This window comes from Mastigoproctus giganteus, chromosome 14 (assembly GCF_048544385.1).
Source record: "Mastigoproctus giganteus isolate SK-2022 chromosome 14, ASM4854438v1, whole genome shotgun sequence".
Lineage (NCBI taxonomy): Eukaryota > Metazoa > Arthropoda > Arachnida > Uropygi > Thelyphonidae > Mastigoproctus > Mastigoproctus giganteus.
In genome coordinates this window covers 28,881,031-28,906,292 of record NC_143588.1, presented here as the reverse complement: position 1 = coordinate 28,906,292, position 25,262 = coordinate 28,881,031, and the positions used below count along the sequence as shown (strand labels likewise).

Below are 25,262 nucleotides of genomic sequence, written 5' to 3'. Positions count from 1 at the left end.
CCTTTATTAATTACACACACCATATATTAAATACAGTAACATAAATTAAAACCCTTTTAACTTTACAAAATAAAACCATTTCATTGGAAATACACAAAAAAAAAAAAATAATAATAATAATAAAACTTTAACACAACAGCAGTGGTGAGACACCTCGGAGGTGTCCCTTGAAAATAATATTCCCACATTAACCATTAATCAATTATTAAAAATCTGAAAATTTTCTACCATCCTAAATACAATTAAACTTTTACTGCAATAGCTTCTGAAGTGATTTTCCTATTTTTTGAATAGAAACTGGGTGAAAAACCTGACAGATGCCCTGCCACAATTTTTGCAACTATTTGGATTTTGCATGAAGAATTGCATGGTACTGGGCAAGTGGCAATGCTGTGTTTGTTTAAAGGTTTCAGGTTACTTGTTTTTTTCTCTACCAGTAGGTCAATAAACATCTACTGTCCTACCCTCATTGTTTTTGAAAGATTGATTGTTTTCACAGCATAAAGACAACAGGAAACCCATTATTTTCTCAAAATGGTACTACCCTGCAGGAAGCAACATCAGTAATGTTAACCCCCACCTACTATGAAGAGTGCCAAATCTGAAATAAATTTCAAAAGAAGCCTTAAAATTCAGGTTTCTTTTGAAATCAATTATTAAAAATCTGAAATTTTTTCTACCATACTAAATATAATCAAACTTTTACTGCAATAGTTTTTGAAGTGATCATACTGTTTTTCATACAGAACCAGACAGGTGCTCCTGCAACCTGACAGGAAGTAACTAATAGTATCAAACATACAATTTTTTTTTAATTTTTAATAATATTCATATACGTAATATATACATACATGCAGTTTGAGATTTCATGGACAATGATCTTTTAAATTAGAAACTTGAAGAGACTAAAAGACTGATGCCTCAATTTTATATCTAACACGTTTTTTGTAATTTTCAGTGAAATGAATTATTTCTTTGAAAATCAAACAGCATGTTTTAAAAATAACTTATGTTAGTTATATGATAAACAATAAAATTCATTAGGAAAAGAAAAAAACATTGCCATTGTACGAGCAGAATTAGAAAAAAAAAATTCCAAAAATTAAAAAGAATTTTATTTTTATTACAGTGCAAGCTCAATATAATGCAGGTATTGAGAGACAAGTGTAATGCCCACAATTAAATGAAGCATGTTTATAGCAAAAATAAAACTTAACCAGTTTATTTCTAGGTGGTAGACGACTCTCATCAACAATTGCAATACCACCACTTTGCTTATTGGAGGCTTGAAGTGGTGGAACCCATGTTTAGTCTCTAGAGCTAAGTTCCGGTCACCCCTTTCCTATCTCTTCCATCTTGCAGTATGATTGATGACTTTTGAGGTTATGATGAACATCGTGGCAAGATCCAACATTCCTTACACTTCGAGGGTACAGCTCTAAAACAGTGTTCCCAGGCCGGCCCCTAGTTAGTACACCGGACCGAAACTATTGGTAACTCTCTAGGAGGCTTCTGGATCAGCTAGTGCTACCTCCACTCTGCCAGATAGTAACTGGAGGGAGTCCGAGTAGTGTGTATGCAGGGAGCATTGTCGAGGCCACGTTATGTCAAGGATCTCGGTATATTCTTACCATGTGTACGCCATATCCAAAAATTTCATTACTTCATACAGCATGTCCCACTCACTTTTTCTTACTATTGAATACACCATGAATTGTCAAACTAATAGAGCAAGCTTATCTGCGAAAATATCTAAACCTCCCAAGCACCATTTCACAAATATACGTGGTCTCAATTCTAATCTCAACAATGTCCATGGGGTTTGGCAGTCTGCCAAACCCCATGTACTTTTTCTGACAGAATCTCAGTTATCGGTTGATTCAACTACTGTTCATCTCAGATGCCCAAATTATTTGCTGTATGATTCCTTTCGCCTCAAAGGTGGTATTTGTGCATACGTCCGTTCTGATATTCCCTGTCAGAGACTTGGCAATTTGGAATCTCCTCTGGCTTAAAATCTCTCTACCTCATTGTGTCAAATTTATCTGTTGTCTCTACCATTCTCCCAATTCCACTAATCACTCGGAGCTCTTTGACTTCCTCTCTTTGCAACTTGACTTTCTCCAGTCCAACTTTCCTAACAGTGAGGTAATTTTCCTTGGTGATTTTAATATTCACAATTCCAGCTGGCTTCCGTTTTCTAGTCACACCGACCCAGCTGGTTGAGATGCTGACGCTTTTGCAATTACTAATCACCTTGCACAGATTGTTCATTTACCTACAAGAATACCGGACAATCCTTATCATACAGCCAATACGCTTGATCTTTTTCTCATAAACAACCCTTCTAAGTACACGGTCGAAGTGAGAGGTCCTTTAGGCACTTCAGATCACAACCTGGTGATTGTCTCTTCTCCAATGGAACCTTTACCTCATGGCTATTCCCAACCTCGTGTTGTTCGGCATTACAAGAATGCAAAATGGGATGACCTGCGAGACTTTTTTTCTTTGGTCGGATTACTGTTTCAAAACTTCCGATGTCAACGTTTGCTCAGACTGTGTCAGTGAAATTATTCTTGCAGGAATGGAATCCTTTATCCCACACTCCACTTTAAAATCTCATCCTTTATCTAAACCTTGGTTTTCCAATAAATGTGCTAAGGCTGTTCATGAGAAGAATTTTGCATATCGTAATTGGCTTGTTTCTAATTCTCCAGTTTCATTTTCTGCCTACACCAAAGCTCACGCTCACAACAATTGTAAAGCAGTTATTTAATCAGTCTAAACTAGAGTTTAAACAGGCTAAGAGTAGAAAACTTGCTTCTTGCCCTAATGGTAGCCGAGCATTCTGGTCTCTTGCCCAAACTATTGGCCGCAACTTTTGTCCATATCTGCTCCCACTTCTGTCCAAACCAGATGGTTCTGTTGTCACTTCAGCCAAGGATAAAGCTGACCTGTTAGCATCCCATTTTTCTTCCAACTCATCATTCCGATGGTATTTCTCCACTTGTTCTCAAAACCTGTGCTCCTGAACTTACTCCTATTCTTTGCCGACTTTTTTCACTTCCTTATTCCAAAGGTGTTTTTCCTTCTGCTTGGAAATTTGTTCATATCCAGACAATTACAAATCCCTCCCATCCAATGGGTGACAAATCCCTCCCACCCAATTTTCATCCCATTGCAATTACTTCTACTCTTTCTAAAGTAATGGAGAAATTAATTAACCGCCAACTCTTATTAAACTTCCTAGAAACCTTACATCTGATCAATGATCGCCAGTATGGATTCCGCCAGTGTCGATCCACTGGTGATATTCTGGCTTATGTTACCCATTTATGGACTAATTCAATGGAAAGGTTCAGTGAAACACAAGTAGTTGCTCTTGACATCTCAAAGGCTTTCGATCGTGTCTGCCATAAAGGTCTTCTAAACTAGCTTCCATCTTATGGTTTGCCAACCGTTTTTAGTAATTGGTTATCCAGTTTTCTCTCTGATCGCTCACTGAGGGTGATGATAGATGGCTCTCTGTCTTCTAACTTCTCCACTAATGCCGGTGTTCCCCTAGGTTCAGTTCTTTCCCCCACTCTTTTCCTCTTGTATATTAATAACCTTCTTCAATTGACTGGAAATCCTATCCATAGTTTTGCTGATGATAGCACATTGCATTCAACTTTCCATTTTGAAAAACCTTGCCCTGCTCAATCGGCTTCAACGTCTTGAAAATCTGCTACCAATTCCTTAAATGCCGATCTCCAGGTAATTCTCCAGTGGGGCAAAGACAACTTAGTTGATTTCAACCCTCCTAAAACTCAGTCGTCTTATATCTCGCAAAAAGGATTCTTCTGCTCCTATGCTTATCTTTAGTGACACTCCGATTTCTAGGCAAAATGATATATCTCTTTTGGGGATTACCCTGACTTCTAATCTCTCTTGGCACAAGCACATTACAAATATTGCTTCCTCTGCATCTAAAAAACTTGGTTTTCTCTTTCGCTCTCGGTGTTACTTTTCTTCCAAACAGCTGCTCACTCTGTATAAATTGCAAATCTGCCCTGCCATGGAATATTGTTCCCACACCCGGGGTGGTGCCCCCAAAACCTCTCTCATGCTTCTTGATTCCATTCAGAAGAGGGCAGTTAGGTTAATTAATGATTCATCACTAACAGCCTCTCCACTCCTGTCTCATACACATACTGTTTCTGCTGCATGCCTCTTCTACAGATACTTCCATGGGCACTGTTCTTCTGCATTGACTTCAACTTCTTATATGAAAAGATGTCTCCAATCGGCTTATATGAAAAGTACAAGCCTTTTCATATAAGCCGATTTCATTTTGCACATTTGTTTCCCCTTAGTTTTACAATCAGTGGAAAAAATGAGTTTTAAATTTTAAAATGGTTAATGCACCAGTAGTGTAGTTTTTTTTTTAAATAATGCTGTAGTTAAAAATTTTAAACAGCAATGCTTTATACGCTTAAAGAAAAACATCAGACTGTCAACTTCGTATAACAATCCCATGCTTCAAGTGAGAAGCATTTAAAGAGAATCCAATTCACAGTACAGCACAAAGAGAAAATAAGGAACAACTCAGCCACATACCAGGTCACCATGGCTGAGTGGTCATACTGGATACAAAAAAAAAAAATTTTTTTTTATTCTAAAGTACCCCTCAAGTTACACAATTTAAGGTATTCCTGGAATCATCACACAGGGAAAAATCCAATATCTCAGAAATCATTTTCCGTATAAAATATTTTATGAGATATTGATGAAATACTACAAAGATTTCAGCAATATAACTGAACTACATTCTGGATCAGACTCAGGACACCCCCTCACCAAAACGATGTACTACTCTGGGTTACAACAAGTGAATTTTGCAGTACTGCAGTATAATTAGAGAACACTAACAGCATTCAGTAGCAGCAACCTATAAAATTATACAAGCTGTTCATCAATTCATGCAACTTGTATTATGCATTTAGCAGCTTCTGCCATTCTGAATGTGATTTCATAATCTCTGAAAAGAATGTCACATGTGCTGGCTCTCTCTCTCTCTCTCTCTCTCTCTCTCACACACACACACACACACACACACACAAAGAAATGTTTAGTTTCGCACAGTGATCTGTCATTGATATATTTCATTTCATTGATGTATTTTTTCTTTTTTTTTATTGTATCTCTGATTGAGACAAAACAGGAAAAATTCAAAACCCAGTAATTACTATTGGTTAACTAATGTTGTTTATAAAAATTTAATCATATAATTGAGAACCACTGCAGCAGATGGTTCCACTCTGTGATGTATAAAATTTTCTTCTGTTAGTGTCTTTTGTGAAATTCATGTTTTGCCATTTTTCATTTCCCTCCTGAAGGATATATGATCACACTCTTATTATATCAAAGTTGCACTGTATTATTTTATATCTTTTGCCTGATGTAAAAAAATGTCTGCTTCCTTTCATCATTTGGCCTTCTAATACTAATAGATGATGCCAACTTCTCAGAGCAGCAATATCAAATCAACCTCAAGCTATGATATTAGACAGTCTGTTTACAATTAAACCCTGAAAATTGAAGATGTTTAAATTTCTTTATGTGAATACCCTTTACCTATTTTAAAATAATTATGATACAGTATATAACTATGACCAATGTACTAAAGCAACACAAATAAAAAAAAGTACAGGATTTCCAAGTCAAATACATATACATTCAGTAGTCACTGAATTATGACAACCCCATTTCTAATGGACTATGCTGCATAGCTTGCAGTATAAAAAGCCAAATGGTGCCCTATCCTAGAACAGTAGTAATTTGCATCTGGTCATACAAGTCAAAGCAATAGAGAAGGTTATGGGATGTAGTAAGGATATCAAGAGTTTCAAAAGGGCACTTTCATATCAGAAATGGCATGTCTTGTCGGTTGCTCACGACTCACTGTAGTTAAGGTATACAAAGAATGGTGTCAAACAGGTCAAACCACCTCCCAGAAACAGGATCAATGCAAGGTGGATGTTCGTGGTAAGCAAAGGGTGTAGTGCATTGTATGGGCTCAATAGCAGGTGACTGTGTGACAGCTGACACTGAAAGACAATATGGAGTGTACAAGAGCAGTAACCCAAATGACAATACGCCACATACTCAGACATATCAGTTCCACAGCAGACGACCCAAAAGACACCTTCTTCTCACTGCTGATCATCATCAACAGCGAATGCAGTAGTGTCAACAACATGCTGGTTGGACACTGGAAACCAGTGTGCTGGTTGGACGAGTCCCAATACTCAGTGCAACATGATGACTGACACCTTCATGTGTGGCACAAGCAACACGATTCCAGGAACCCATTGTGCATGGTGCCCACTATCCAGGTATGTGGCAGTAGTTGCTTAATATGAAGCATTTTGATGGCAAGAACCAGGGCTCCAGGTGTACGTGGACCAACATTTCACTGGTGAGTTCTATTGGCCACTCTTAAGAGACCACATGCACCCTGTCATGTTGCGTTTTTTCCCAGACAGGAATGGGATCTTCAAAAATAATGTGCCACGTCTCTAGGCCTGCACTGTGCATGAGTGGTTCAAGGAACAGTGAAGATACCACCCATCTTGATTGGCCTCCAAATTCCCCTGACCTCAATCCAACTGAACACTCATCCATGATGTTTGGGAACAGGAAGCAAGGCATATGGATGTGCAAAGGTCATCTAATCTGACACCATGGAATATCCCTGCAAACAGTGGCCATCACAGTATTAGGTAGGTGATCATAATTCAGTGATCATCCAGTGTGTGTGTGTAATATATTTGACTTGGAAATTCTTCAAATACATATATACAGTAAAATCTAATTAACACAAACTCAGTTTATACAAAGTACTCGTTTATACAAAGCACATACCATTCCCCTGTAAAAGGATAGGCTTTTCTATGTAAATATATTTGTTTATTACAGAATTCAGTTAATATATACAGGTGGTTCTCGACTTTACAAGTTAATTCATTTCTAGCGTGCGCTCGTAAAGCAGGAATTAAATCCCATAGACATAATGTTAAAATAAGGGTTATGTTCTCAACAATAAAATCAGTTAGCTATGTTTATGTTTAAACAATGATTCTTTATCCAAAGAAATTAAAATGTAGCCTGTAAAATCAAGCAAATTATAATAATAAAGAAATTATTTATGAAGTATAAATTTTAAAGAATGTTTATTCTTCATCATCGACTAAATGCACACTCGTTGATCATGGCTTGGCACTCGTTGGTTTGTTGCACAAGGAGGCATCTTCTTCAGAAATGCTTCAAGAGGCATTTGTTTCCAAGATAATCTTCTCTTTTCTTTATAAATTTCAATCGCATGCATAAGCATTTTTTAACGGAACGCACAAATTGCAACTAACACGATTTGTGCGGTGTAACAAGTTTACAAAGCTTAAAAAAAAAAAAAAAAAAAGGAATCAAGAGAAGATTCTGAAAATGTATTTATGTTTTTTATACGATTGAAGATTTTCAGTAGAGGGCAAACACATTTCACCATAACGTAAAAAAACCACACAATTCCAGCTATCGGTATTTTCGCAAATGCAATAACATCGATTTTTCTACACATTTATAATCTCTTGCAGTAACAGAAAAGCCCAATAAACCGAAAAGTGCAAATTGTTTTTATTGTTTTATGGTCGTGACCTCCAAAAATTTGCTTTAGAAAAATGTCACAAAGGCATTCAAAATTGGTTCTTTTAACGGAACATACGATAAAAGTGTAGTGCATTTTAATGATTTGAATTGGTAACTAACACAATTTACACTATAAAAACGACCTTTTAGTGAGTTATATAGCGAAATTTTGAACTTCCAAGATCTTGAAATGAATTACCAAAAAACAATGTGTTATTAGGTTCGCATTACGATATTTTAACGATACGATGGTGTCTCTGGAACTGATTAATATCGTAAAGCAGGGTACACTATTGTATAGCTACGCACGTGGTTTGCAATGCAGTATTTATGAATGTTTAACATTCATTTTTTTTGAAATTAATGTTCATATTTTCAATTTTGTTGATACTTGGAAAAAAAAAAAAAAAACTTGTAGACACAGGAACTCGTAAAGCAAGAACTGCCTGTATTACCAAGTTCATTTTCACCTGGTGAGAAATAAATATTGTTGTTTTGTATGTTTAATACAAATCTTGGCACAGCTGTCTGTTGTTATTTGGCTATTAGGAGCATTAGCAACTAAGGCCATATTGCTCCAGGGATATGCGGTGGTCATTCCCTGACCTTTCCGCATTCTCCGTATTTGGTGGTCACGGGCTCGAACCCCGGTCTAATCAAGAAGCGTGTGCTACGCACTGCTGCTCCAGCCCACCTGGCTATTGAGGTCCACACAGCTCTCTGATTACTGCCCCTGGCCTCTACTCCTTGAAGGATGGCACGGGCACTAACTTGTTAAAATTACTTTTGTGTAAATTACTTTTAGATACCATAAATCAGTTTATGGTATCTAAAACTTAAGTGCACTCTGAAAAACATATTTCTGAAGGATGAACTGTTAAATTAACAAAAGAATAAAAACTTTTCTAGGGTTGTTTACATACACTCCCTCGCCCTCTACATGATTAGTTGCAATTGTTCAACCAGTTTGAGTTCAAAGAGTGTTTTGCTACCGTATACAGTAATCTAATTTTTGTGCCATTTTATCTGAGCTGATGTAATTTTTGGAACTTTTCTTTATATTAATTTAAAATTTGTTTATATAAAATCTTATCTAGCAGTGTTATGGTGACAAAACGTAAACAGGTGGAACTAAGCCTGGAAATTAAACTGAAAATTATACAAGAGGATGATAGGATGGACTGAAGTAAAATGGACATTGCAAAGGAATACAACATCCCTTTACCTACTTTATATACAATACTGAAAAGCTGAAAAAAACTTAGAAGTACCTGACACCGGAGCAGTGAAAAAAAAAAACAAAAAACAACAAAAAAAAAAAAAAACAGGAAACGAATTTGTGGTGCAAAACACATGGAGCTGAAAACAAAACTTTGAGTGGTACCAGCATGCATCTAATTTGCCAATATCAGATCCAATTTTGAAAGAAAAGGCAAATTATCTAGCTCAGCAACATATAACGAGCAACTTCAAATGCAGCAGTGGCTGGCTCCAGAGATTTAAACACAGGAATAATTTTGTTTCACAAAATGTTTGTGGCGAGTCTCGATTAGTTGACAAAGAAAAGGCTACAGACTGGTTGTGTTCTGTACAGTCCAGATCCATTCTTGAAAAATATGAGGCAAAGGATATTTTTAATCTTGACGACACAGGTTTATTTTATAATTTGCTGCCAAATAAAACATTTGCTGTTCGAGGAGAGTCTTGTCATGGTGGAAAAATTAAGTAAACAAAGACCCATTGTTCTCTTATGCTGCAATTCAAATGGCAGTACAAAACTACTCCCACTTATGAGTGGTAAGTTTTCCTAGCCAAAAACTTTTAAAGTTAATCAATATCCCTGTGATTACGAGGCCAATAGAAGTACTTAGCTTATGGTCAAAATGTTTCAGCCTTGGTTAACAAAAGTAGACAGAAGACTTCAGAAAAAAGGAACATTTTGATTATTCTGGATCGTTGTACAGCACATTCTGCCGAGACACTTAAGTTGACAAATACAGGCATACCTCGGTTAACGTTACCTCTGATAACGAAGCTTCGGTATAACGAAGTCCGCAATTTCAAGCCCCATTTAACATAAAAAAAAAAATTCCAGTTTAATCACCTGAAATCTAAACAAACTGAAGAAATTACGGAAACCTTTTGGGCTTCTCGTGGTTGGTTCGAGAAATTTAAAAAAACGGGCCAGGATTCATAGTGTAAAATTAACAGGAGAAGCTGCAAATAAGTTTCCAGAAAAACTAAAGGAAATAATTGAACGTGAAAATTTTCCACCAAATTTGGTGTTCAGTGTTGACGAAAGCGGTTTGTTCTGGAAACGGCTACCAACAAAAAGCTTCATTTCTATTGAAGAAAAATCAGCTGCTGGGTTCAAAGCAGCCAAAGACCGTTTAACGTTACTCTTTGGATCAAATGCCTCTGGCAATTATAAATTAAAATTGTTATTAGTTTACCATTCAGAAAATTCGAGGGCGTTAAAAGGTAACATAAAAATGAATTTACCTGTAATATGGAAAGCAAATAGAAAAGCGTGGGTTACCAAGGAGTTATTTACTGATTGGTTTGTTAACCGTTTTTGTCCTGAAGTAAAACGGTATTGTCAAAAAAACAACTTTGAAGAAAAAGCTCTTTTGTTGTTAGACAATACTCCGGGACATCCTACTGATCTTAAAACGTTAGACACATGCATTCCTGTCAAAGTTGTGTTTCTTCCAGCAAACACAACTTCCCTGATTCAACCATTGGATCAGGGAGTAATAGCATCATTTAAAGCTTATTATCTGCGTTGAACATTAAGCAATTTAACTGAACTAGAGGATAAAGAGGAAATGACAGTGAAAACTTTTTGGAAAAACTACACCATTAAAAACGCAATTGAAAACATTGATAGTTCTTGGAAAGAAGTCACTAAGAAATGCTTAAATGGAGTTTAGCGCAAAATATGGCCAGAAGTTGTACTAGAAGAAGAAAATAACATCCAAGAAATTAGAAATGAAGTTATCCAGATGGCTCAATCAATAGGTTTCGAAAATGTCGATGAAAAGGATGTTAGAAATTTATTGAATGCAGAAGATGATGGTTTTTCAGTGGAAGATTTAGAAAACCTTGTTAGCAACGAAGACAAAGTTAAAGAAGTTCCTGCCGAAAAAGTGTTAACAACCAAAGATTTAAAAAAGGTGCTTAAATGACATTGAAAACGTTTTAAATTTTTTTAGTGAAAATGATCCTGATTTAGGAAGAAGTGTTATTGTTAAGCGATCAATGTTAAATGCAATAACTCCGTATAGGCAATTGTTAAATGAAAGAGAAAAAAGCATAAGTAATCAACTTTAGACTCATATTTTAAAATGTGATTTCACTTTGTATGTAGGTTGACTGTTTATTTAATAAAACTTTTCTTTGTTCGAAAAAAAAAAGCTTCGCATTTTCTTTACGTAGGAACGTATCCCTATTCTGGCCATAGTGTTTTTACCTCTGAAAACGAAGTTTCGCTTAACTAAGTAATTTCGTGGAACGCATCCTATTTGTTATTCGAGGTATGCCTGTATACGGCTGTTGTTTTTACCTTCTGATAACCACCAGTTTTATGCAGCCACTGGATCAAGGCATTATTTATAACCAACCACAAGAGAGCATGTAAAGTTCACCTTATAAGGTACTTGATCCACAACATTGAAGGAGGGAACAACTTGCAGCCAAATTGGAATGTCCTGGATGCTATCCATAATCTTGTTATTGGTTGGGACAGTATTGTATCAAGTGTAATAATCAACTTCTTCAAAAAGAGTGGCTACGGAGAGAATATCCATAGCCACTAGAAAAACATGGTCCAGCAGACGAATGCGACAGCAACATTAAGAAATGGAGAAATTTGAAGGAGCATATGGATTGATTTTGCTGGCGAATTTGAAGGGTTTGTGAAGGTGGGTTATGAAGTTAATACCACAGCAATGCCAACACCAGAAGATCTGCTCAGCACCAAGCAAAATGATGTTTTTGTTACCAGTGAAGCGCGCACATACACACTGCCACGTAAAAAAGATGCCCAAAATGAATTGAGAATATGTTGGCAGGCAGGAAAGTTGATAAAGAAAGAACTATTGCATTTGATAATGTCTGTGCTATAGTTAAAAATGCATATAGAACAAAAACTGTGCAAACACAGAATAATTTCTTTATATTAAGATTGTAATTCTTTTTACTGTGATACTAAAATATTGTATATATCAAAAATATATACTGTAGAATATTTTCATTTCCATTAATTGCCCTTTTCTTGGTTTATCTTACAAACAAAAAAAAAAAAAAAAATTTTATTCCTATTACTGTATTGTATTGTTGGACAAGGCTTCTTTTGTTTTTATTTTATTTTTATTAATTTATTTTTGATATTATTATTTTTCTTCTTAGATATATAGTATAAAACCCTAAAATTTTGACCCTTTAACGAGGTCAAATTACGAGGGGGACCTCATTATTTTTACAAAATGTGAAAATTCGGGTCCCTTGAACTTTGTATTAATGAGATTTGACTGCATGTGTACAAGAAAAGTAACTAGAAAATGCTCTCCAATTAACTTTAATTTTCACATCATTCCTTCAAGCAGTAAAATAAAGCTATCAATAGTTAAGCATACTAAAAGTACACAATATCACCTTTCCTTTATCAATTGCCATGACAATATTTACAAGATCTCAATACTTCATTTTATGATCACAAAGATCATAAAACAAAGAACTCATAAGTTCAACCTCAGTCGGTGGACCAACTTGTAAAATAACAGTTACCACAACAACCATATTTATCATGCCTAGATTATTATAGTTGTCATGCATTTTAGGAGCTGGCACATTTTTTGGAATATATCCTCTCATATTGTTAATCTATGGGAAAAACACTCCTGATTTACAAACTTTAGCTTTAACAACTACTTTTTTGGGAACAGACAGTACAGGTAGCCTTTAGTGCATTCCCACCCAATGCAGTTTATATATATCAAAAAATTAAAAAGCAAGTGAGATCATCACCACCCAATAATAGTGGGTTGATCTGGCAATGAAAAAGACAATTTTTCACAATAATCACTAATTCTTCTCTCCACCACCCAATTTCACTAAGAATGCCTTCTGTTTTTGATCTTCCACATCCATATTTTTTCTCTACTTCACCATCAGGAAACAGTTTTGAACAATGCACCTGCATGATCAGGATTATGTTCTGTGATAAATACCACAACTAAACATTCAGCATACATGCATGACATTATCATCTTCACTTTGAAACAATACATCTTATTTTCACATTTCTTTCTATGAACTGCACTTTGTTCTTAGGCTTATGGTGCATTGGCAGCTAAGGCCATAATGCGCCAATATCACCAAAGTATCTACCAAGCCACCGGTGAGAAGCCAACTTCCAAATGGTGCAGTTTGGTTGATGGTATCCACCGAAAATAAGTAACATTGATCTTCCCTACTCGGGAAGCATTGTACTGAAAATGAAATGTAACAAAAATGATGCCATTTCACCTACTTCAGTGATTTAGTATAAACTAAAATGTTTTGCACTAATTTGTTTGTCTATAAATTTCCCATAGTCTGAGGCTTTCAGCCCTAAACTGTTTTTAGTAAATTAAAAATTTAACTGTGAAGTTATAGTTCTAGGAGTTTGTGAAATGCAAAGGGCAAAAACAAGTACATGTACCAGGATTATGATTAATAAACTGATTTTAGTAACAATAAAATGAGAAAGACCAGTAACTGGCAAAAAACTTCGCCAAGGTAGCAAATATGACAGAGGAAGATCTATCATATAACGTCCACCCACTCATGACCATAGTATAGTATCCTAAGACTAGTCATTAAAAGGTTAAAGTTTTTTTTGGCTACTGCCATTAAAAATGAATAAAATATATTAATTGCTTATGGCATCAAACGACTCTACAAAATATATTTGTGAAACACTTAAATGAGTAAATTATCACGAAATATTAATGGAAAATATTTGGTGGATTGCAGTAGAATGCCAATTATCTGAGTGTGGATAGTGCACTGTGAATTTTCCAAAATAATCAAGGAACTAGCAGACAGAACCAATCACATTTTATCAATAAAGAAAAATTACCTTTACAATTACTGCAATAGAAATGCTAGACTTAATTTCTTATTTTGCAATATCAGGTGACATTGTTAGTCTTAAAAGAACAGAACTATGTTGGATGTATTTTATTCTAAATGTCACTACATAAGCAGGGTTGGTTTATAGTTCTGCTTTCGTATTGTAACTTATAGCAAGAAATCATTTACGTTCATAAGTGTTTGCAAGCTTGTGACAAAAGATATTCAAACTTGGAACAAAATAATGCAGTCAGTATGGCTACATTTATATTTTCATTACAAATACTACATATTTAAATACAGCAATATCCAACAAGATTCTCTGTACTGTAGTCTACTATTTATATTATGGCCAGGTATAATGTAACAAATGGTATATGTAGTGCTAGCCAATGACAAAACCAATATCATAATTTGATTTTATAAAAAGTAAATAGATTGCACAAACTGACTGATCATCAACAGGCTCTCGAATAACCAACATCCCACTATACGTTTATTTTAGGGCCAATTTTCAGAACTCCACAAGTGCCCCAAGGTTAAATAATGTTTTCTGCTTCATAAGTCCACTACTTTTGTCATGCAGAACACTACTACAAAAGTAAGTGTTCTGCATGATGCTACAAAAGTAGCAGTAAGGAAAATTAGTTACTTAATAAAGGACTTGCATGTATTTTGTCAATAGATGAATTTAATAATCCACAAATCCATTTTATACTAAACATCATATGGCTATTTTCCTGTATCCTTTTACCTTACAGGTGACTGCTAAAAAACATATGTCCTACTTAATATGTACATGAACAAAAACAAAATTCCTCACCTAAATCAGGTGCTATCTGATTGAAGGACCCTGTTTTGGATGCAGTGATTTCTTGCTTGCACTGATCAATGACAAAACCAATATCATAACTTTGATTTTATAAAATGTAAGTATGATGGTCGGTGCAAGCAAGAAATCATTATGCAAGTGCTATCCGAATTGTAATTAATTAGAAGTTCTGTACAATTCACTCTATTTTGAAGGCATATAAGTGCTAGTCACAGATAGATTTCAGTGGGGGAGAACAGTTTACTGGTATCTTTGGATCAGGGCCTGAACCAATGCAATTAAAAATTGGCAAAAGTAGGTAGGGGTCAACAAATGTCCTTCATGAATCAATACAATGTATGTCACTTAACATCTAGGTATGAACCGATTTGGTGGGGGGGAGAAGCGGAAAAACAAGCAGAGGTATAAGAAATATTAAATAACTCTTGAGACAGGGGATGTATCCCTCATATGCCCTTGTTTAAAAACTGTAAAAATGAATTAATCATAATATGGAACATTTTAAATCACCCCCCCCCCTTTTTTTTTTTTCAGGGTCTCTTAACGTACACATAGAATACATTATTTCACAATAACAAAATCTACGGGATTATTAAAATTCGATGCAGTGGCCTGGTATGGGAATAAGGCTATAATGTATTTCTAACTGTTTTTACAGAAACAATTGGCAGTTATACTAAAGTTTGAAACATAGCTACTAATAAAACTGACTACAGATCGTCAGTACAATAATCACTTTTTTTTCTCCCTTCTCTAGCTAAGTTTAAACTGTTTCTACAGCACCAATAACTGAAGCATTTTTCAAATTGATCGTAATAAAAAAAATTGAAAATAAAAAAACAAAACGAAGCGTACATCACTTCGTTAGAATACATTATCAAGCCATATCGAAATCACTGTATGGCTTCAAATACTGTAGAACAGGCTTCCCCAAACCTTCATCGGAAATTCCTATTTCCACTATCTAAATAATTTCAATTAATCCACTCATCAAATGCATTTCTTTAGCTATTAACAGCAATTTCATTCCTAGTGCATGACGGTTACAGAAGTTCCAGCTACGCCGATAAAAACCGCCATCTTGTATGCTTCGAATATTGAATAGATGCCATAATGGCGTCCGTTAAACAACCAAGCAGTCGTGTTTACGTAGAAATTCAAACTTTTTTTCATCAATAAAAGCATCCTGAACTTCAGAATATGTATAACTTATCAGTGCATTAATAATCAAAAGTTATCAACTAACCTTTGAATTTTTGCAAAGAATAGAAAATTTACACCAGAACAGGATTGTACACTCGTTTAACACCTAAACACCCCAACTGCATTCACCTTGCCGTACTAAACAAAGAACCCCACGCGCAAGCGCATAACGTACGGGGTGTACAAAACTGGGCACAAGGCACTTCGTCTCCACCCAATGAATGCTTTCAGTAAAAAATACGTCATTCTTGCTTTTCGTGCATGGGTGTGTATGGTTTGTGTAACTTTGTAAGAAACGAAGTACTGCACATCCAAATGTATGCACACGGCGCACGTATCGCATTGGCACATGACTCGTCATTTTACGTTTAGTGTACCTGATTGTAAGACTTGTTTGCCATTGCCACATATGCTTCTTGAATTAAGAAAAAAAAAATTTAGTGATATACTGTCCCTAAGATTTTCAGTTCCTTTACAGTATTACTAAATAAAATTTGCCAATATCATGCTTTTCACGTAATAATACAGATTTGGTTTAATTTTTTAAATTTCCATTCATTTTGAACGATTAAAACGATATATTCCAGGGCCGTGCCAAAGTATGGATCCATTTCTGCTAGGGGAGCAAATATAAAATAAATTTTAGGTTGTGGGGAAGCATTATGAACTGTTTTCTCCGGCCACTTACCATGCTTAGTGTGACAATCGAGGATCGTGCTTAATTAGCTAAGCACGGTCCTCGTATAATCCAGATTTGGAATTAAGACGAAGGTGGTATCATTCCTCTACTCCCCACACACTTGCACGTCTTTTATATTTGGCTATTGGACAGGGGTGTAGCGAGCCAGCACGGTCCACTGTCCAAGGTTAAACGGCCTCACAGGCACTGCCTTTCCCCTCCAATTCCTCTTTTCTGTAGTTTCAAAGGTTTCCCAGATGATGTTCCGGGCCCCACACAGTAATATAAGTTAAGATAATAAGATAAGTTACTACTCTATGGTTTTGGCATCACGCTTGATACTCCTGGACGGAACCAATCTTTGGGGGAAGGGGGCATGAGTTCTATTTGGCTCAAGCTCATAAAGGGTATAAAACGTTTTTAACATAGATTTCCCTCAATAATTAGTGCATTTGCAAGGAAAGAGGTAAAAAGCATTTGTCAAATAGAGAATAGATTCAAATTTTGTGCTCAGAAGAGAATTTGTCCCTTCGCACAACCCAGTAGCGAAACTACAAATTATTCTCCCCCCCCCCCGTGCTCTTTAAAACCTTCCTGTAGTGATGTACCTAGCAGTATGGTAGTTTCTCCACTGGTGCTACCTTACGTATTACGAATTTTCACATTTTAAAATCGATAGGTTATCGATTATCAATAGTAGTGATACACTGTCACTACTATTGATAATCATAATAGTGCGAGCAGTTGCCAGAATTCGCACAGAAAGCAGCCTCGTCCTCCACCAAACCACAGACAGAAGAATACATGTACTGCAGTTACCAATTAATATCTTTGACTGGAGATGGGTTAGCGAAAGCACTCCCGAAAGTTTTTCACACGAAATACACGTTTTTAGATTGTTTTCTATAATAATAACAATAATTTTTTAAATATTATTACTTAAAAAACTTTTGTGATAACTGTTTACTTGCGTAGATTTCCAATTGTCAGCTTAGAACGTTAATGCCATAGTTCAAAACAGAGGTCGACAAATCGCGATGCATAGAAATAAAAATAAAACTCGATTTTCTGAAAAACACCAATGCCAGAAATCTCAATAAATTAATAACGAAATTAACTTTGAAAATTTTATTTAGCTACTTACCTAAGGCATTTACTTATAAGAAATTTTTATTTACCCACTTATCTCTTGTGTTTATTTATAATAAAATTTATATTTGAAGATTAAATGTACAAGGCATAATATGATATGGATTTAAATTAACTATATAATATCGGTGTAGATACACCGATATTATATAGTTAATTCTTAAGAAACGTTACTAATTCGAAGTAGTGTAATACTTGATATCTCGTTGTGAATGTAGCCACAATAAAACGATGCCTTTCACACCACGTAAGTAGTTTAATTTATGGATAAACTATGGTTTACCATTTTTTTTATGGTGTAAAAAAGGAGAGTATCTACACCGGCATTATATAGTTAATAAAATTTATAACAATTCTACAGCTAACTTATTTTATTTTAAAAAGCAGATTTTTTTTTTTTTAATATGGTCTTATCAATATTTTGTGAAAGTGTTTTAAACTTGATTTAATGACTCTCCTTTTTACCTTTTTTTTTTTTTTTAAGTAGCTAATACAGTGCAAAAATTGAGTACAATACATTTCTTGAAAAAAAAAGAAAAAAAACAGTAATCATACAATAATACCATATTAGTTTCGAAACTAACCGAATTTTTTTTTTTTTTTTTTCTACGACTCTATCACCTAGAAAAATTACAACAAATTTTGGATCCAGGGTCGTCCGTAGCTAATTTATCATCCAAGGAATACAGTTCATGTTGCGCCACCTACAACTGATTTTTTTTTTCGCCCCTAGCCTTGATATGGCTCTGTCCAAAGCCCGAACACTGCATGCTTAAACCTGGAGAGGTGGTAACTCTACTGTATTAGGTTTAAAGATTTGCATGTGTGCTACCTTTAACTGGCAGCGACTACCAACCAAAGGAACTGTGCAATCAGTGCTCTCCTCCACCAAAACCAACGCAATTTAGGCAGTTTTTGGGTCTCTAATGCGAAATTTGTCCATGCAATAAGCGCTCTCCCATAAGCCCCAATGGAAGATGTAGGTTTTTGATGATTATAATTATGATCATACCCGATTATAATTATTATATATAATGTTCTTTCAATTTTTAACCGAAAAGCGTTACCATTGTATAATTATCAGTCCAAACCACAGAATAAGTGCCAAATGAGAAAGAAAGTTGAAAATTAAGGAAGTTGAGAACGGACACCTTATAAGAATGACATACTGGAGTAGGAGTAGTGTTCAACTCGTTAAATGTTACGAAAATATCCAATCTTGACTAATTTTATGCTGCTGAAAACGAAAATCATATTAAAAATGTGTCGATTGTCTTTTGTTTTCGAATTACAGTTGAAGTCTCATATTGGCGAGTGACTTTACATTATCAACTACGGCTCTCGGCTAAACGCTTGGCAACACCGCAGTTTCAGTACTATAGCACAGGTATCACGTGATCAGCAATTGACGCCTAGCACTGCATCACCTACATAATAAGTTGTTGTCGCCTCAAATGCGTCTTCAACTCTGTTGCAGTAATCCTCGAATACGGCTAGGTAGAAGGCCGCCGTAGCCTAGTGGTTAGGCGCGCGGGTGCATAAGTACACGTGCCTTGAGTGACCGGGGTTCAAGCCCGTGACTACTGAATACGGTGCTGTTTCTTGTATTCTGTCTATCTTGTGAACTCGTTTGGTCGTCCCGGAGTATAAACAGAAAATTTATTTATTTATTACTGAGTGATTTGTTCTCAGTTAACGGTTTTTCTCTGTGAGATTCCTACTTTTTACACACTATTTGTGCAGTGCAAGATTAATATGCCGCGCAATTGTGTGAATAGTCCGGATGACTTCTGTTACGTATGTGGAGAAGTCACGTTAGCTTAATGAAAGCGTCCTATAACTCGAGCCATAAAAAAGACCTACTTCTTCTACTTTGGGTGTAAAGCAGGCGACTAGGACAAGAACTAAGCTCTACACATATGCTGCACTACATGTTCATCAAAACTCAATGCATGGGTTAATCGAAATGGACATTTTATGGCTTTCGCAGTGCCCATGATAGGGAGGGAGCCAACAAATCACGTCACAGACTGTTACTTTTGTGTTGTGCCCTCTATTAGAAAAGGGAGGACAATGAAGAAAAAGTGGACAGTGACGTACCCAAATATACCACCTGCAATTCGTCTCGTGCCTCACGGTGAAGTACTACCTATTCCTGAACCACCCAACCGTTTTTTTTTTTTTACACTCTGATGAAGGCGAAGACACCGATGAACATCAACTTAATATACACGAAGAAATACAGCAGCCGTCTACGTCAAGGGATCCACCATTTTCTCCAGACCTTTGTCCTTTTGAATCACATAATATTACAGAAAGTGAGCTTATGACCTCACCTGGAACTGCCGAAGAATAAGGCAGGGGCCTCGAGGCTACAACAGTGAAATCTTCTGGATCATTCTGCGAAAGTGACAACATTTCTTACTCGAAATAAAGACTATGATAAATTCTATCAAACAAAAGGTGAACTCACTGTTTGTAAGGGTGCTGATGGTCTATGGGTAGCAATGAACATGAGGCATGTTCCCGAAGAATGGAGACTATTTATAGACGCTTCTAAGGTTAACCTTAAGCCTGCGTTATTACACAATGCAAATACTGTATATTGCCTTCAATACCTCTGCGTATGCTGTCCACAAAAACGAAACATACGCAAATATGGACAACATCCTCTAAAATGTACATTATCAGAAGTATGAATGGCAGATATATGGTGATTTAAAGGTAATGGCCATTTTATTATTATTATTATTATTATTATTATTAGCTATATGGTGCAAGGAAGCCTGGGGCTTATGCTGCACCAGCCAAAAAAAAAAAAAAAAAAAAAAAAATTCCCGAGTTACCCTGGGAAAGAGGGAGTCAAAAGTAGAAGGGAATCACCAAGAAAGAGAAGAATGATGATATCCAGCTCAGGACCCTGTGTGTGTCAAGTCCATTCTCACCATATGTGATCCCCTGGGGTTAGGACTACAAAAGAGTTACACTAAGTATTATTACTTTCTCTACGAGTGGGGTAGTCGTGCAGAGAATATGAGAAGAGGAGTTGGCCTCAACGAAAATCATTAACACCTGGAACGAAGAATGTAGCATTTGAACCTCTGGTAGATCAAAATAAAGTTTTGCTTCCTCTGCTCCTGGTTCGAGCCCATCACCACCGAATACGGAGGATGCGGAAAGGTCAGGGAATGACCACCGCATATCCCGGAGCAATACGGCCTTAGTTGCTAATGCTCCTAAAAACCAAATAACAAACAAACAAACAAACATCCTCTGCTCCACATCAAACTGGGGCTCATGAAAATTTCGAAGGCTTTGGAAGTGAACGGTCCTGCATTCACATACTTGCAAGACTTAGTACAGAGAAGATTAAGGCAGGCATTTTGTCCACAAATAAGGCAACTTTTCAAAGACGAACAGTTCGAATGTGACCTTAGTGATAGCGTGGAAAGCTTTTCGAAATGTTTCCACTATTTGCTAAGAAATGTTAAAGCCTGCAACTACAGGCAGCTTGTGGAAGATCTCATTACTTCTTACGAAAAACTGGGGTTTAACCTGCGGTGCCGTCAGCGACGAACACTGCGAACACTTCCATCAAGACATCGCAGCGAAGGAGAAAGATACAAAAGCAAATGGAATTCCACCATATTAGCCGATTATTGTTGGATGGTGAAAAGGGATGCTCCTGAAGCTGAATAAAGGCGAAAAGGTCCCGTGTATAATACAGGTATGTTTTTATATAAATAAAAAATACCTTGTATAAATATGAAAATCTACTTTTTTTCGAAAACAAGAACTAATCTGCCATTTTAAGCACTATTTCTGTGTTTAGAACCCCAAAATCTATAATCTATGATTTTAGAACCCCAAAATCTATAAACTATACTTACTTTCATGCCCGTAACAAGATATGATCCAAATCATATGATGTTCAGTGTAATCGATGCAGTAGTACACGCGTTTTAGTTTACCATTGTTCTGGTACGCGTGATCACAAAATAGATTTGATTATAATATTCTTGTCATTATTATTTGTAAACTTCTCTTTGTGTAAATCATTTTTAAACCCCACTCCCGATGAGGTTAACAATAACAGTTTTGATTTCCTCCTCATTATTACATAACGAAATATTCAAATTTAAATTATGTTTATTTATTTATGAAAAACGTTGTTATGGAAGAGGGATCGCACTTAATGCTTGCAACCCTGCTCACAACCATAGTACATCACATGTTATCTGTAGACTATGTAACTTTTGAATGACTAATTAGTGTTTCTGCAACCGCGTTAAATTTAAATATATTCATAAACATGCATTGGCAAAGGGAGGTACGGAGGAACATATCACAGAAAAGTAATTTTTAATATAATTTATATGATTATGCCCGACATTTACAATTACTATAATGGGTATGTTAATTTTATTTTTTAACGCCAATCTGTATATGAAGTTACACCGGCACCCCTACCTCCTTAAAGTCAAATTTGGATGATGCTATCCCTTTTCCTTTTGAATTTTTTTGGGTTCCTAACTTGTAATGTCATCGAAAAGGAACTAGTTTACTCGCTAGTTAATAACAAAAACTCTCTCTTCATAGCACCAGCAAATTCTTCATCAAATATTTTTCTAATCTACGTCTGTGACATAAAAATATGGCACTTGGTCCTTTGGAATGAATTAATACAGAGCCAAAGTTTCGATACGTTTTTGTTGGTTCTTTTATGAAAATAATTGTAGTCCTGATATAAAAGTTATACAAAGTTATCCACATTAAATAATAAAAAAGATAAAAAGAAACTCGCAATGAGAACTGAAGTAGACTCAAGTTCAGCTTAGTTGGCTGCAAGTGTAGATACCACACTTACCTTAATAATGTGTCGGTTACACAGAAATTACTTAATGCACAGAAAAAAATATTGAAATAAGTTCAAAAACTATCAGCAGTCCCATACCATAGGGGAAGAAATTGTGTTTAAGCAACTATAATGAATTAAACAGGATAAAAAAAAATTCAAACGTTAATTTGTCTCTATTGATGTGTCATGAGTAGGGTTTGCATAAAACCGAGTTTAACCGAAGTTTACTCTTAAAACCGATTTTCTCAGACTTATGGAAAATAATTAAAAGCTTATGACACAGGTATTTATTTTATCTTGGGTAGACTGTACAAATCGTAATCAAATCTTTTAAACAAAATCTATCACCTGTTATAGTAAAAAAATAAAAAAATTAAAGTGTTCCAAAAAAATAACCAGCTTGAGATTATACAAAATTACAAATTGTATTCAAATCCTTTGAATAAAAACTATCTTCTCGTATAGTAAACAAAAAATAATAAGCCCTATAATAATAATAATAAATAAATAAAATTAATGTGAAAAAAAAACAGCTTGGGGAAATTACTTTACTATTTATTGCTCAGCTTTTTTCTGAAAATGATTCTTTAAAAAACACAGTATATTAAGCATTTTTCCTGATAGACTTGACCTTATTTTTGTGTTTAAGAGACCAGTGATCGAAAAAACTCTCTCAGATTGGACACTTGTTGGTTTAATGGTCAACAGTGCTCTATAAACTTTCTCGAGCTTTTCACTTCTACTGCTAGTTGCCTCCAAAATTTTAAATTCTTTGCTTATTTCCAATTCACTCGGATATTTTGAAGGCTCTTCAGTTAATATCTTTATTACACTATCATACTCTCGCATGAGTATGATATCTCCAACATCGGAACTAGACGAGTCTTTGTTTTCTTCTAAAAGAACAGTTCGTTTATTTTCAGTTTCTTCATTCAACGCTAAGACTCCTTCGGAATGTTTTGCAAATAATCTCTTATAAATCTCTTCAGCATGCTTTTTCAAAACTTGCTTACTTGGAAAATCATTTTGATTTTCCAAGTAAGCAAGTTCTTGAACCTGAATCTTCTTTCCTAAACTTTTTGGGGTTGTGTAGATAGCTCAGCAAAGCCACAGTTTGGCAATTTCGTCTTGCATTGTAACGCTGCAAAAGGCTTTGGTGAAACTTTAAAGCAAATGGGTTTTCTGCTGTATCAAGCTTAGCAAGCAGAAATTCTATTGAAGACTCTGCTTTAAGTAAGTCTGTATCTTCTGAGGTATAGCCTTCAGAATCATTTCAACTGGTCGCAAAGTTTCACATAGCAATTCAAGTGTTTTCCAATCATCGTCAGACACAGCTTCAGTTGACAGTACTGCACATAGAGCATTTGGAATGCAATTTTTCAATTTCAAAAATCTCTCAATCATATAGAATGTGCTATCCCATCTAGTCTTGCAATCTAATATAAGTTTATATTCTTTCCCATTAAATTTTGCTTTAACAAAATTTTGTAATATGTCATTTTTGGTAGACGATTTTCGAAAAAGCTTGCAAATTTTTCTGACTTTGTTAATTGTTTGTGCAATATTGGCCATTGGATCGAAGAAATAAATGAGCTCATCGGTAAAGTCGGTTTGATCAAGCATGCCTTGCTGTCTTTCTTTAACTTCTTCATCATCACTACTTTCTTCATTATTTTCATTGTCTTTGGGAGACTCAGAGACTGTGGCACCATAATTGATTGCTTTTTCATAAAGTACATCTATAACTGACAGATGTATACAATGGGCTATACATTGTTAATGATTAGGCGTAATTTGCTTGCCAAACTTAATCATCATTGCTGCTCCATCGGTGGTGCAGGCAACAATATCCTCATCCAAGTTCAAACCAAATTCCTTCAAGTGTCCATTCACAATTTGCTCAGTTTCTCAATAAGCCCTAACGACCAATGATTGTCTTTTGAATGCACATTTATATTCATATACCTTTTATTTTGTATAGACGTATATTCGTCTAGAGTCAATGAATACCGTGCACCCAAATCCAATGAATTTTGAAATGCTGAATAAGTTCTTCTTAGTTTTAATTACATTCACTGAGGGTGGTGGTAATTTATCGTATTTATTTCTCTGAAGGTGAAGGCTTGATTGTATAAACTCACTCTTGGCAATTGAATTAAAAGAAAATCCATCTAAAGCAGCTTTAAAATTTTAAATTTTAAAATCTCTTCTTCCATAGATTTTTTAACGATAAAGTTTTCTAATGTCCTTACCATTTTTACGGGATGTTCACTGTTATCTTGTTTAATGTCAATCTGATGCATTTTCTTTAAATACATCAAAGATGGTGTAGATCCTCCAGACGACTTCATTATCTTCTGACATTTCGAACATTGTGCTTCATCTTTGCTTTTTCGAGCCATACATTTCCATACATTTGATTTCATCTTAGACATATTAAGAGTAATAAATATTAATTAGTATGAATTTATATCACCAACAATTTTAAATAAAAATATTGAAGATAACAAAGGCACAGTACTATGCGTCACTCCCGCCAGCACTGAATGAAGAGTCTGAACGAGGCAAGTTTCAAAATTTTCACGAAAGAAATTTTTTATTTATTTACTCGCAATTTTTTTTCCCCAATTAAATCTATTGTATTTTCAAAATTACATAAAAGCTAAATTTGGTGAAGCTGCTTTTTGGAGAACATTTGATCGCAAATTTAATAGGAATAAAGAAGCAAAAAACTTTCTACG

General features: G+C 35.3%; 1 protein-coding gene across 19 annotated transcripts in view; it reads right to left on the bottom strand.

Annotated features, from left to right (window-relative positions):
• LOC150075038 (uncharacterized) overlaps window positions 1-16,087 on the bottom strand; it is a 595,491-nt gene extending 579,404 nt beyond the window's left edge. For 9 of the 19 annotated variants that reach the window (XM_090388663.1, XM_090388659.1, XM_090388665.1 and 6 more), the window contains exon 1: window positions 15,879-16,082. The gene's annotated coding sequence lies outside the window, so the exon portion shown is untranslated. Of the gene's footprint in view, window positions 1-15,878 lie in introns of all 19 variants that reach the window. The other 10 variants (XR_016547877.1, XM_090388664.1, XM_090388658.1 and 7 more) reach the window with 4 other exon arrangements.
• Window positions 16,088-25,262: the final 9,175 nt, after the last annotated feature.